This window comes from Lactuca saligna, chromosome 1 (genome assembly GCF_052625555.1).
Source record: "Lactuca saligna cultivar CGN05327 chromosome 1, ASM5262555v1, whole genome shotgun sequence".
Classification (NCBI taxonomy): Eukaryota; Viridiplantae; Streptophyta; class Magnoliopsida; order Asterales; family Asteraceae; genus Lactuca; species Lactuca saligna.
In genome coordinates, this window is record NC_136417.1 from 176,722,851 (window position 1) to 176,737,865 (window position 15,015).

The following is a 15,015-nucleotide window of genomic DNA, read 5'->3' on the forward strand; positions in this document are numbered from 1 at the left end:
GGGCCTTGCCCTCTGCATCGGATCGGAGTTCGGAAACTGCATCGAACCGAACTCCGGAACTGACTGAGACCTTGTCCCCTGCATCGGAATGAAGACGAGAACTAATTGCATCGGACCAAAGTCCGGAACTAACTGCATCGAACCGAAATCCGGAACTGACTGGGACCTTGTCCCCTGTATCGGACCGAAGTCCGGAAACTGACTGAGCATAATGTAGCATTACATAAACATATCAACTAGCATGAACACATAAACTGTATACTGCATCGGGCCGTAGCCCGGAACACATAACACATAAATCCTGTCTGAGCCACGAAGGAATCAAACATACTAACTACTGCATCGGACCGAAGTCCGGAATCTACTGCTAGCTAAACGGGCTGGCATTGTGGCCTTAGACCCGTTCCTACTGGAAGGAAACTCACCTCGCAATGGTAACTGCTGAACAGCTGAAGAGGGAACCCCTGACTGCTGCTCTGGCTGCTTCCCGGCTATCATGGACATATAAAAACACTTAATCAAATTAGGGATTCCTCTATGGGTAAAATGACCATTTTACCCCTACTATGGTGTGGGTTACAACATGGCCCAAACCCTTAATTCCTTCTAAGTGCTCCAATGGCCCACTAAAGGTCCACTAATGGCCCAATTTTCCACATTGGGCCCAATTCTCTTTATTGGGCCTTACACTAGGCCCACACCCATACTTGGCCTATAAACACTGACTTCAGATGGCCCCTACGGCCAAAAAGGCTCTAAGTCTAAAGCACAGCCCATACCGAGGCCCAAATGCTCGAAGCCCAAACTGACCTGATACGTGGGGTGTACCTCTAGGTATGCTGAGCGTACTGGCTACTGGCTGGTACGCCGTGAGTACCTCCTCATATGCCCAGCGTACAACCTTGATAAGCCAACTTTCCATTAAGACCTTATTCCATCGATTCAGAAGTTATAATTTCAGATCCACAACTTATTCTCTGTCCTAAGCCATCAAGTTGCTTACTTGATGGCTTGGATGACTCACAAAGGTTCAAGTCTCAAAAAGTAATGTCCTAACTCCATAGAAATGGCCAGATCTCTTGCATGGCCACATGCAAACCTCCAAGATCAAATCTTTATTGCTAAAGAGGTGCTTTGAGCCTAGAGGATGGAGATCCCAAGCTCAAAAACGGATCTCTATGATAAAGGTCCAAACTTTGGGCCCAAAATGTACCAAAACTTCCATAACTCTAGATCTAGCATATGAAGAAGAAAGTTCAGTGCTTTATACCTCTTTTGGATGCCAAATGAAGAGATAATCCCAGATCCTTGAGCTCAAGATACTCAAGCTCTTCTTCTACCACTTCTCTTCTTCCCCTTCTTCACAAAATAAGCTCAAAGATCAATCACACACAAGCAAAGAGCAAAGGGGACGAACTAGGGTTTCTCTGGGGTGAATGATAAGTGAGGAAGCCAAATGAAAGGCTATAATGGGGTTTAAATACGTCTCAACCCTTAAAATTAGGGTTTTCCAGCAGGTCGCGTACGCTGGGCGTACCATAAGGTACGTTGCGCGTATGCTCTTCCTCCCCGCGTTTCATTTAATCATTACGCCCAGCGTACCAGGGGGGTTACGCCCCGCGTACGGCTTATGGGCTGCGTACACTTCGGCCCAAAAATGAGAGTCTAAACCAACCCAAGATGCAAATTCCTAATCATAGCCTAAATAAAATTCGATAAATTAATGAAATTAATACCTCCAACGTTGATCGTTACAGTAGATTAGTATTTTGCATAAATAGCTTAACTCACTGAAGGTAAAGGCATGCCACGATTGTCATAATAAAGCTTTTAGTAAATATTTTAGTTTTTACTAAATGGAGGTAATAAATAAATGACATTAATTTACTTGAGGAAGGAGAGAAAGTAGACCTTGATCCTTTATATCGCGATCGTGTTCTAAAAGTACTTCATAGAGTAGTAGTAGCATGCTACTCTTCTCCATCCCTTCTCTTTATTTTTTTTCTCTTAAGAACGTCGCGTGAGTCCGAGTCGCAACGCATTCTGTTGAGCGGAGCTTGCGTTGCGCAAGTATAAAATTGCTGGTTTTTGTCTTGTCAAGTCGGACGTTTTATTATAGAAGGATCCCAGTTGAGATAAGTTGATCCACTTGCGAGTTGTGAGCCCAGTAACATATATTGTTAGCCCAAGTCATTTCCCTATTTTTTTTTTTTTGGGACGGAATCGCAACACACGAGCACTGTGCATCTGACTGAACATTGTGTATCTGACTATTAAGTTTTCCTTGCAGAAGATGGGCCAGTTGAGTTAACCCAATATTGTGAAGAGCTTGCAAGAGGCCCAAGATTTCATAGCTATAGCCCATTATGATAAATCTTGAAGCTTGAAGTCCATTTGATGTTAGGATCATGAACTTGTTTAGAGAGGCCCAACTTTTAACATTTTTTTGTATGGATCCATCTGAGACCAAGTGCCACCTTTAGTCCCACCCTTCTTTTATTAGGGACTCATATTATCAACTTTGAGGGAAGAAAACGCCCAAAAGGAAAGTAAACACGAGTGGAGCTCTTGGACATTCGAGTGACAATTTCATCTGTAAAGGGATATCGGGGTACCAAATCCACTGGCGACGTGATCTGTTGGGTTAGCTACAGATGCGACGACTACCCGAGAAAACAAATGGTGTCACACCCCAAAACCTATGAACGGCGGAAACGTTCCGGGGTGGAGGACGTCATGTGCAGTATCACAACAATGCAAAGTAGTAAACAAGCAACAACGTCATCCATTTCATTAATAATATAATTTCATACAAGTGTGTTCTGTAAAGTTATGTAGACACCAACATCATCCATTTCATTAATAATATAATTTCATCCAACTTCTCAAAACCTGGCACCTGTACCTGTCTACTAGTGACCTGAGAATACAAGTTATTTTGGAAGATTCTATCAGCTTTAAAGCTGGTGAGATCATAAGTATATTAGTGTCTGTGTTTGTATGAAAGCATTAGTAAGATGTTTGTAAGATGTTTTGTAATGTATAAGTTTTGTTAAGTTTTGTATTTGTTTGAACTCTCCTAGAAAACCCTATGTTTCCTACTAAAAGTAGCCTTCTACCAAGGCATCTAGTATCTGTGTGTGTTTCTCAAGTAAGAGTGTATTTTCCCAATTTCGACTATCATTAACCAAAAATATAGTTTTTACATTACCGTGCATCGTGTGCCTGTTCACGAAGTGAATGTAATGGGAATAATATTATAGTACTGTAGTGTTGTATTAAGTAACTACTGCTGTACTAACTACCTTAAGTAAATTGTAAAATTTTAAGGTAACATGTTATCAGCCTGTATCTTGCTACCGACTCAATAGTAAAACGACAATGTAAGATGCCGTAAAAATGACGTTTGGCATCCGTAGACTTGCAAGTCCCACTGTAGTGAGCAGCAAGGTGTAGGATAGTCAATCGAGTATAGATCTATACACAAACTGTTTAATGGCTCACATAACTGTGTTAATGTATATTTAATGTATATGTGTGCTAGCTGTATTGTGTGTTCTTTCTCTGTCTAGCATGTACATTTGTTTCTCGTCATAGTGTCTATTGCTTGTTTCTCATCATAGTGTCTATTGGTTGTTTCTCATCATAGTATTAACATGTTTGTATACCCTTGCTACCCAAGGGCATTGTATCTCTTGACTCATGTATGAACTGACTCATTGTATGTTTCATGGTTCTAGTATTAGCATTAGTATCTTCCTAAACTACTCCTATAGTAGTTTACTAGCAATGTATGATCATGATTGAATACCTTTGCTACCCAAAGGTATGGATCTGAATGAAAGAACTTTTATGACTATATATGTATAGAGGATATACAATTATTATTTAAACTACCTTTGGACGGATAGGCAGGCATATATAACTCTACATATATAGGCAGACATCTGACAATATATATGTATAAAAGAGTTTAAGTAAAAGTATTTGACAAGTAAAAGAGTTTGTAAAACAATTTGAAGTAAAACAGTTTGGTAAACAGTTTAACAAGTAATAAAACCACTTGTTTGGTAGTTATTAATCACATGTGATTGATATAATAACTATAATTGTTCGAATTGTATTCCCCCCCCCCCCTCATAAAAGCATTTAAAAACATATAAAAGATTAATTAAGGGGTATGAACTCACCTGTAGTGAGTGATTTGGATGAATGGATTGTACAGGAAAGCTAAGTGTCAAGTGAAGACTTGAACACACATGTGGGTCCTATTTAACTTATAAAGATACATATATGAATATAATTAGTGTTTAAAACAACTAATTTTTGAATTGGGACCACCTTAGGGGCTAGTAAACACTTATATTGAAGTGTTACTACCATATACGAGTGTATATAAGAGATATATGGCCATACAAGGGAGTGTATGGTGAAAACAATCACTTTTTGTGTGTGTGCGGCCAATGTGTGTGACCACACTTGGTGTGTGCGGTTGGGTGTGCGGCCATACATGGTGTGTGCGGCCGTACACCTAGTGTTCTTGGTGTTCTTGGCTAAAGATGTTACCTTTTATGAAGATCAACAAGGAGATTTGGATGATACTTGAGAGGATTTCAGGTCCTAGCTTTGAAGAAGTGTAGAAAGTGTTCCAAATGGCTAAGTGTTGAATATATAGGAGGGAGTGTGCGGTTGGGATGGGTGTGTGGTCACACACTCTTGTGTGCTGCCGCACACACCTTGTGTTGGTGTGATTGGCTCAAATGCAAGGTGATACACCCACAATACTCATCTCAAGGCTCCTACCCTGCTTATACTAGGCTTTAAACACTCTATTTGACTCCAAACAGTGCTAGAAAATAGCAAAAACGAGTTTGTCCTTTGTTGATTTGAATATGCATAAGATAAAAATTTCAGATTGTCACATCATCCCCCGTTAGAGAGAATTTCGTCCCGAAATTTGACTTTAAGCAACTAAGTTATTACAAATAACTAAGTAAAACGATGAGGATATTTCAGTTTCATCTGATCCTCTCGCTCCCAAGTGAATTCAGGTCCTCGCTTGGCATTTCAGCGGACCTTCACTATCGGGATATGACTCTGTTTCGTTTACTTGACCTCTCGGTCCATGATTTCTACAGGTTCTTCCGCGAAGTTGAGGCTCTCGTTGATCTCGATCTCGTCGAGTGGGATTACAAGAGTCTCGTCGGACAGACACTTTTTCAAGTTCGAAAAGTGGAAGGTAGAATGTACGTTACTGAGTTCGCGTGATAAGTTAAGTTTGTAAGCTACAGGGCCGATTCTTGCGAGAATCTAGAAAGGCCCTATGTACCTTGGATTTAACTTTCCATGCTTTCCAAAGCGTATCAAGCGCTTCCAGGGTGAGACCTTCAATAGAACACGGTCGCCCACCTGGAATTCCAATGGTTTCCTTCGTTTATCTGCGTAGCTTTTCTGTCGGTCTCTGGAGGCTTTCAATTGTTCACGGATCTGAATGATCTTCTTCGTCATTTACCGTATGATCTCCGGACCTGTGAGAGTGCTTTCAGGAACTCGTCCTTTAGCTAACTGGGTATCACCCACCTCAGCCCAGCACAGAGGGGATCTGCACTTTCGGCCATAGAGGGCCTCGAATGGAGCTGCCTTTATGCTCGTGTGATAACTGTTGTTGTAGGAAAATTCCACAAGGGGTAAATGAGTATCCCATGCTTTCCCAAAGTCGATCACAAAGGCTCGCAACATATCTTCTAAGGTTTGGATAGTTCTTTCACTTTGTCCGTCTGTCTGCGGATGGTAGGCTGTTGTCACACCCCCAAACCAAGGATGGCGGAAACGTCCGGGGGTGGAGGACTTCATGTATAGTATCATAACAACAATGGAAACAGTGATGAAAGTAAACACAAATCAACATATATATATATATATATATATATATATATATGTATGTATATATATGTATATATAATTGAAAGAGTTACATCATTTTAGGAATTACACGTTTCAAAATCAATTACAATATGTTGACTAAATATGAAATGTTTGACGCCTTAACGTCCCATCCTCAAAATGCACTTGATTTCCTGTTTAGTGATTTCCTGAGAATACAAGCTGTTTGAAGAAGTGTCAACACAAAGGTTGGTGAGTTCATAAGAGATTTCGTTAGAGAAGTAAACCCTTTTCCTTGTAAAAGCGATAGAGTATGTATCCAAAAAATCCAATATTTTCTTTAATATGTATATGTAGTCCTAAATCCCAGGACCGAGAAATAACAAGAATTTGCCATACTTAAGGATATAAAAGTGGTTTTAAATCGGCATAAAACCCTTTTTTATTTGAAGGAAAGTCCCGTAACAAATGATGTGTAGTCTTTAATACCAAGACCGAAAGTGTACAGTAATATCCGTACTTATTGATATAAAAAGTGATTTTAAATCGACATAAAACCCCTTTTGATTTATAAAAATTCCCGTAAACATTATGTATTGTTAGCTCCCTATGTGAGTCGCTATAACCATACTATGACTGGAGGTAACCTGCACAACGTCTTTCAGACGCACTGATCCTATGACTCTTGTCACCCGCAGACCTGCCGATCCGGCTGTAGCTAGCAGCGAGGTGTGGGATGTCAACCCTAATATAGATCTATACACAATTATCATGCTCTCCCTACAAGAGATTTTGGTTATAACTTACAGGAATTTGGATCCCGTCCTCGGACGTACGGGGAGAGAATGTCTCACAACCTGAGTTAACAAGTTTACGTGTAGTATGCGTGAGTGTAGAACCTTTTTGTATAAATGTACCCTTTTTGTATGAGTGTGTTATGTGGTGTATCATAAACTATACCTATTATGGTTTATCAAAACAAGGGTAAAAGTGGTAATGTACATAAACTCTACTTAACATAATGTATTCAAATGTTTGTATGTAATAGATGTACTTTGATTATAACAAATTGTTATTTCTATGCTTTGTCTAGAAAAAATCCATTTGTTAACTGATGTATGTGATGGGTTTTGGTCATAAGACATCCTATGTGCTCATACAAACCCTAATGCTTGGATCTAGGTTTCTCTATTGTACATGCTTTGAATCCAAGACTATAAACCCTAATTCTAGCATACCTATAATCATATTAACACGAGAATAAGTTTATAGTGTTACCTTGATTGTTATGTAGCAATAACAATCCCAAATCTCCTTGTAATGACTTTGGAAGGCTTAGAGTCACAAGTGTCACTCCTCTAATGGTTCACAAACACCATAAGCAAGAGGATGAAGAGGAGAGAGGTTGGAGGCTGCCAAAAACGTGTGTAAACCCTTACAAGAAGCTTAGCTACGTTTTTGAGCCTTAAGGGGTCTTTATATAGTTGGGCTATTAGGGTTATCTAACAAGGAAACCCTAATTTGGATGCTTAAGCCCTAAGCAACCCATAGACTCCTTTTATTAAGCCCATGGACGATTTCCTTATGGGTTTCCCATTAGAATTCGTCCATCCCTTAATACAAGGCAATCCATGGCCCAAATAGCAATTATCTTATAATTACAATTCCAGTCCCTTAAGTTTAATTAATCTCTTTTAGTCACAAAACTAATTACCAATTAATTATTGACTAATATTAATTAAACAATATGATTTCTCCTTTAATATATTATTCCCATAATATATTAATAAATCATATTTAATCCTTACTCTCCATAATTCATCCTATCAAGTTGCTTTGGTGAAGGCAACCCAAAAGGACCATGCACCATCGGGTCAAGTACATACCAAAATAGTTATGGACTTAGACACTAATCCAACAGTCTCCCACTTGGATAAGTCTAACAACTATTATGCGTATGACTTCAGATCCCGATCTGCAATCGTAGCTTTCCAAAGTCGCTGTCAACTCTGATCATATCAGATACGCGTGTCCTTAGATAAGGGATCATATATTCCTCCATTCTAGATATCGTATGAGATATGATTTCAAATCATTCTCTTTGTACTATATCTCGATTTCCGATTTATGACGACAGACTAATTGAACAAATCAAATTAGCCCTAGCCCGGCCGAGCATTTACGTATGTCATCACTAAACCATCGAGGGGCCCAAATATATCTCTTTTATCCTACTTTGGATAAAAGGAACGGATAAACTTTGATACAATGCTCGCTTGCACTCACTCACCGAATTACACACAACAATATGTTTTATAACACCAAGTTACTGGTGCGTTTACATATTATCAATGTGCAACCGATTCGCAAGATACAACTCACACATCTCGGTTTCAAGAATATAAGATGTTATCGTCTCACTAATCACTCGAGATAGTGATCCAAGTGAGCGTGGGTTTAATCCAATGCTCAAATCATATTCATAAGCACTCATGAACGTTGCAGCAAACATTTGCTTATGTCTAATACTCTTTTAGACAATCCACACACCAATTCACGACAGTCTTCATTCATATCTACTTCCAACATATGAATGACTGTGGCCCGTTCGAATAATTCGATTATTCTTAATAAACTCAATTATTCTGGAAGTCAAAACATGCAAGGTGAAACACAAGAATAATACTAATCCCATATGACCTCAAACCTTTGAGTATAAACAAAACACGTTTTATTTATCACCATATCGATTACTCATTATTTGTCGTTTCGGGTAATCAACTTCTTACTTGAATTATTACACTTGTCCCATGCTCCTAGCATGCACACAATGTTTACCTATGGTTCTTACTTTTTGAAATAGACAAATTGAACACATTTTCAATCATTCTCATTTTACAACTCCAAACCCATTTTCTTAAGTGTAAGAATATCAAATTCTTGTTACTTATAGAATATACTAGATTCTAACACTTTATGCAACGATCCTTTTGTAATGTCACTGCACCAAAGTCTCCAAGACTATTGCCAATGATATTACAAAGTCCTCTAACGAAGATTGTTACAAGACAATTCCTTAGATGTGATGTCTCTCACTCAAAGTACATTCCTTTGAACATCCTTTTGCATAAAAGTTTCTAATCTAGATTTTCAATATTTACTTCCCAATATAGATACATTTCCATACTTTCCATATGACAACTCATTTCTTAATAGAATCTTTTCTATTCATCATAATGTCAACATGGTCCATTAATACCATGCTTCCAACTACTCACAAGCAACCAATCCTCGTCGAACTTTGGATTGTTCTTTGACAGTTGTTTAATTATTTTAGTCAAAACCGATTCTAGTCCCTTTTCCCTCTAAATGCGCTAGACATTTGGAAAATTTTAGAATGGTCAAACATTAAAGCATTTGCAATCGATCCTATACCCGAAGCGTATGGGACATGATGCACAATGTTTTATTTGCTATGTTCTCAAAATTCGAATTGTGAAGAGGAATACCGTAATCATAATCGAAATTTTAAGAACACACTATGTACCTTTGACTAAATTTATCAACATTTGTCAACCTAATCCTTTAGATTTGAAATGAAGCATAATATTCTCTCCCTTAATTATAGCAAAACAACCTTTCAACTCTTACAACTTTGCAAAGTATGACTCTTGTTTTCTATAATTAATATTGCCAACTATGCAATATGTGCCTTAATAATCATACAATCATAATTTTTATGCTCCCACTATCATGATGATTATTATAAAACATAACACTTATGCTCCCACTAGCTTCGACATGTATTCATCAACATCTTAACTTTCAGAAAAACAATACTTATTGAATTTCTTAAGTTCATGTTTCTAATATTTAGTGCTTTGATAATATTTTATCAAGACTTCTTGAACTTATACACTTTTGCCTTAGATAGTTCATATGTGTGTCTTAACAATTAAGACTAATTGCCAAACCTCACAATTCAAATTATGGAAAGGGATGCCGTAACCATGATCAAATTCAAGAATGCAATTTTTTACAATCACTATCTTTTAAAATCTTTCTTAGTGAAAGCATTTCCTCACAATCATTTTCATGAAGGAGGAAATCTTATGACACTTAGATTTAAACGGTGTATGTGTTCCTATCCATGTGAATTTGTTAAAACCAAAGTTTACGACAAATTCAAACTCATATGGATCGAACTTTCTTAATCTTGATTTCTTGCCTTATGGTAGCACAGCTGCCCACCACGTCTTCCAAGTAGTTAAGCATCTTACCTTTTTCCTATCAATGCACCTTTCATTGATCAAGGTCCTTGCCTTTTACGCATTCAAATGAGAACTCATAGGACTCACATGCATAATTAGCTCGATTGGATTGGCACAGAAACAAAATAATGTCTTCACGATAGGTTGTAAACCTCAACTCGTGTGCTAGTGATGATCGATAAGGTTTATTTGATTTGTTCTTGAAATTTTTCCAGACCATTAAGACTCCCACTGACTCCTTGACATATAAGATTCTCTTATCAAAAACATTTCTTGACAAACAAATATTCAAGAGTTAGTGTAGCTTATATCAAAACAAAACACTTCATAATTTTGGTCTTAGTTGGTCTTTGACTTATCCAAGACATCACAACTTTCCACAATTGATGAATGTTATTAACCTTCTTAATACTATTTACTCAATGTCACAATCTTGACTTTAAGACTTGTTTTGGAACGAAGTATGATTGACTTCTTGATTTGACCATTTCTTCAATCTTTGATTCCTCTTCTTGGACATACAATTGTACCAAGACTCACTTAGAGGATTAATTGAGATATGGTTCTTAATCATTAAGACCTATCATAAAGCATAAAAGCTACTCTCCCTTCTTTTTAGAATGGAGAAACTCTTATCTTTCTGCCTACTTGATTCTTCTTATTCGTTTTGCTATTGATCTAAACCCTTTAATCAATTCAAAATTACACTTAATCTTGTAAGTGTAATCATATTTACTAAGCCTTTAGTAAATCATGACGAATATATTTGTTACTCTTATGGTGAACTTGATCAACACACAACTTTGTGTACTCGATCTCCTAATCCTTCACTTGACACTTTGTCAATGAATTAGTCTAATTTCCAAATACAAAATTTCTCATTCATCATGCAACCAAGTTGCGTGATTCCAAATTTCTGTCCAATTGAAACATGGGCGATGAGAAACTCTCCTTATTTGGTAAATTCTTGACATTTCCATAACATAACTAAGAATCATATCCATTCGTTGTAGAAATATGCAAACATCAATTTTCATTACGATTTCATTGCAAGGAAGTAAACAAATAAATAAGTCAAACAAAATTTATTTTATTTATAAAAGCAGCGGAAAAACATTTGTCCTTACAATGCAAAATCCATTGAAAACTATGTAAAAGGAAAAATTCTAACAACTCTATCATGACTATCTAAGCTCAAAATCCAATCATCAAGTCCATGCGATCAAGATCCATCTCTTGTGATTAGATTCATCTTGCTCTCTTATCAAGCTTCCTTTCTTTTCACCGATCCTTCAAAACATTCAAATGCAATCTTATCACATCATGTATTAAGAATCAATGAATAGGAACTTAATGGAGTTAGATAGTGGATTCTTACCTAAAGCGTAGTCATACTTTTGACTCTCCCATCTCTTAGATCTCTTAGGTAAATAGGGCAACTTCGTCTCCAATGCCCCTTCTCTTGGCAATAAAAGCAAATTGACTCTTTTGGAACAACACATGGAACTACTTCAGACATCGCCTTTCTCTTATGATCAAATTTTTCGATCATTGCATGTCTTTCATTGCCATTGTCTATATCCATAAAGGTCTTGAAGGCAGATTCACCAATCAACTTTGCTTTTCTATTGCGCCAAACCATTGCTGATTCAGCAGCAATAAGCATGTAGGTGAGATCTATAAGGTTCACGTCGCGGTTCATCATATAGTACTCTCTTACGAACTCACTATATGAGTTAGGAAGTGACTGAAGAACCCAATCAACAACCATCGCTTCACCGACAACGGATCCCATCATTCTTAATCTATCAATGTGTGACTTCATCCCTAAGACGTGTGCACACACCGACTTGCCCTCTTTATGTTTACTTGCCAAAAGGGCTTGAGTGATATTGAACTTTTCAATTTTACAATCTTGTGGGTTAGGGAGAATAATTGGAGGAGGAGGAGGAAGTGAAGCATGATTTCTTGTTCCTCGATCGAATCGTGGAATATCATCTTCATGTGGAATGCTTGTTCCACGGGATTGAGAAGACCATAGTTGTCGAACTTTGACATCGGGAGAAAAACGAATTCAAGTTAGTTGATTGATTGAGTCCTTGGTAAATCACCCAAATGAAATTCCAAGGCTAGGACCCAACACAATATCCTACAACTCGGGAGAGGGATGCCGTAACCCAAATCGCAGAACATTTGAAGGTAAGTGAATGACGATTCACTAATTTCCACCATGAAAAACAAAAAAGAAATTTAAGTTTTAAATCTATGAAAACTCCTAGATCCTTTGAGATTCATTGAACATTTCAATGGCATGTTTAAATCTCGATATGCCCCTCTAGTTTGTGACTGGGATGCCGAGGATCACAAAGCGGGTGTGAATAACCATGAAAACTACATGGTGCCCTCACATGTTACAATCACCTATTCGATGTGCCGGTAAACCACACACGCTCCACCGAACTATGACAAACGTTGAGTCACCCTTTGCTACCTTTGCTTAGAACCATTTAGTGTGCCGGTAAACCACACACGCTCCACTAATGTCTTCGCAAGGGCACAAAGTGTAATTTCATGGAATTGCATCAATTCACTTTTGCCTAAGTAACTAAGATTGGGAATTTGAAAAACATTTAGTTACTTTGTATTTCATTATACTTATAATGGAAGGTTTCGTCCTATCCTACCCGTTCGGCTAATGACCTTCCACTAGTTAAGAGTGCAGTGGGTAAGAGTGGATACCCATTCAATCGCCATTTTATAGGCAATTTCCTTAAACACCCCTTATAGACCAGCTTCGTGAATGAGGCCTACTAACGGTAAGACTGACTTTTACTCATACACATATATAATGTTAGACTTTTAATGTTATATATAGTGTAGGGTGTATTTTATACTTTTAAAATACTATATGATTAACTTTAACAATTACACTTTTAATTCAATTAAATGGTTAACCTAAACTTTTATGGATTTATTAAACCTCTTTTAATTATACTCCTTAATTAATTAATAAAACCATAAGGGTGTGATTTGAACTTTTCAAAATATTACTAAAGTTTTAGAATTTAACATTTCTAATTAAACCTTTTAATCAACTTTTAAATTCCAAAACTTGAGGTCAAGTTTTGAAACCTTTTTCAAAACATTAGGGTTTTAACTATTTAAATTTCAAAACAACAAAACTTTTGGGGTTCAAATTTAAACTATAAAACCTAAAGGGATTAACTTGAAACTATTCCAAACTTTGTCAAGAATATTCTAGATCACATAATTCAAATAAGGCAATTAACTATAATTGGTGGTTATCTAATTAGATCTAGTTCAAATTCTTGCAAGATAATGATCAAATAATTTCCATAACTTCACATATATCAAATAAGGTAACAATTATCTAATTAGATGACCAAAATCTTTTATTTTGACAAGGATAATCATAAGGGATTAATAAAATTCTAATTTTATTAAGTTTAAACAATTATGGTAATTATCCTAAGTCATAATAGGTAAAAATCCCGAAAATCCGCCTGTCTGACGAGTTGACTCGTCGAGTCAGCCTTGGACTCGTCGAGTCTGCATGGACTCGGCGAGTTCAGCCATGGACTCGGCGAGTCCAGCCTCCAGAATCCAAAAAATCGAATTTTCCAGTTATATCAAGCATCAATACAATAGAAACCAATCTAGGCTCTGATACCACTGATGGGTTTTGGTCATAAGACATCCTATGTGCTCATACAAACCCTAATGCTTGGATCTAGGTTTCTCTATTGTACATGCTTTGAATCCAAGACTATAAACCCTAATTCTAGCATACATATAATCATATTAACATGAGAATAAGTTTATAGTGTTACCTTGATTGTTATGTAGCAATAACAATCCCAAATCTCCTTGTAATGACTTTGGAAGGCTTAGAGTCACAAGTGTCACTCCTCTAATGGTTCACAAACACCATAAGCAAGAGGATGAAGAGGAGAGAGGTTGGAGGCTGCCAAAAACGTGTGTAAACCCTTACAAGAATCTTAGCTACGTTTTTGAGCCTTAAGGGGTCTTTATATAGTTGGGCTATTAGGGTTATCTAACAAGGAAACCCTAATTTGGATGCTTAAGCCCTAAGCAACCCATAGACTCCTTTTATTAAGCCCATGGACGATTTCCTTATGGGTTTCCCATTAGAATTCGTCCATCCCTTAATACAAGGCAATCCATGGCCCAAATAGCAATTATCTTATAATTACAATTCCAGTCCCTTAAGTTTAATTAATCTCTTTTAGTCACAAAACTAATTACCAATTAATTATTGACTAATATTAATTAAACAATATGATTTCTCCTTTAATATATTATTCCCATAATATATTAATAAATCATATTTAATCCATACTCTCCATAATTCATCCTATCAAGTTGCTTTGGTGAAGGCAACCGAAAAGGACCATGCACCATCGGGTCAAGTACATACCAAAATAGTTATGGACTTAGACACTAATCCAACAGTATGTCTACATACTAAGACAATATTGTCATATATTTAAATAACATATAATCACATAAAGATATACACCTTGCTCAACATATTACAAGGTGAAATGAAATTAATAGTATTTTTCTGTTGATAACGTTTTCTATCCCTGTTCTTAGAAAATTTGTAGAAAAATAATCAAAGGTCCAAATCAGAATCCAAAAATTCTGAGAGATTGGAAAATGAGTCTAGTTTCTCCATAATTTTTTTCATGATTTTTAATGACCTCTAACTTGTGTGAACAAGACCATAATCACAGACTGGTCTGGATTGATGTTTGAAATGATAGACAGTTTTGTAAAAATCACCATAAATTTTAGGAAAACCGTATGGAGATGTGCA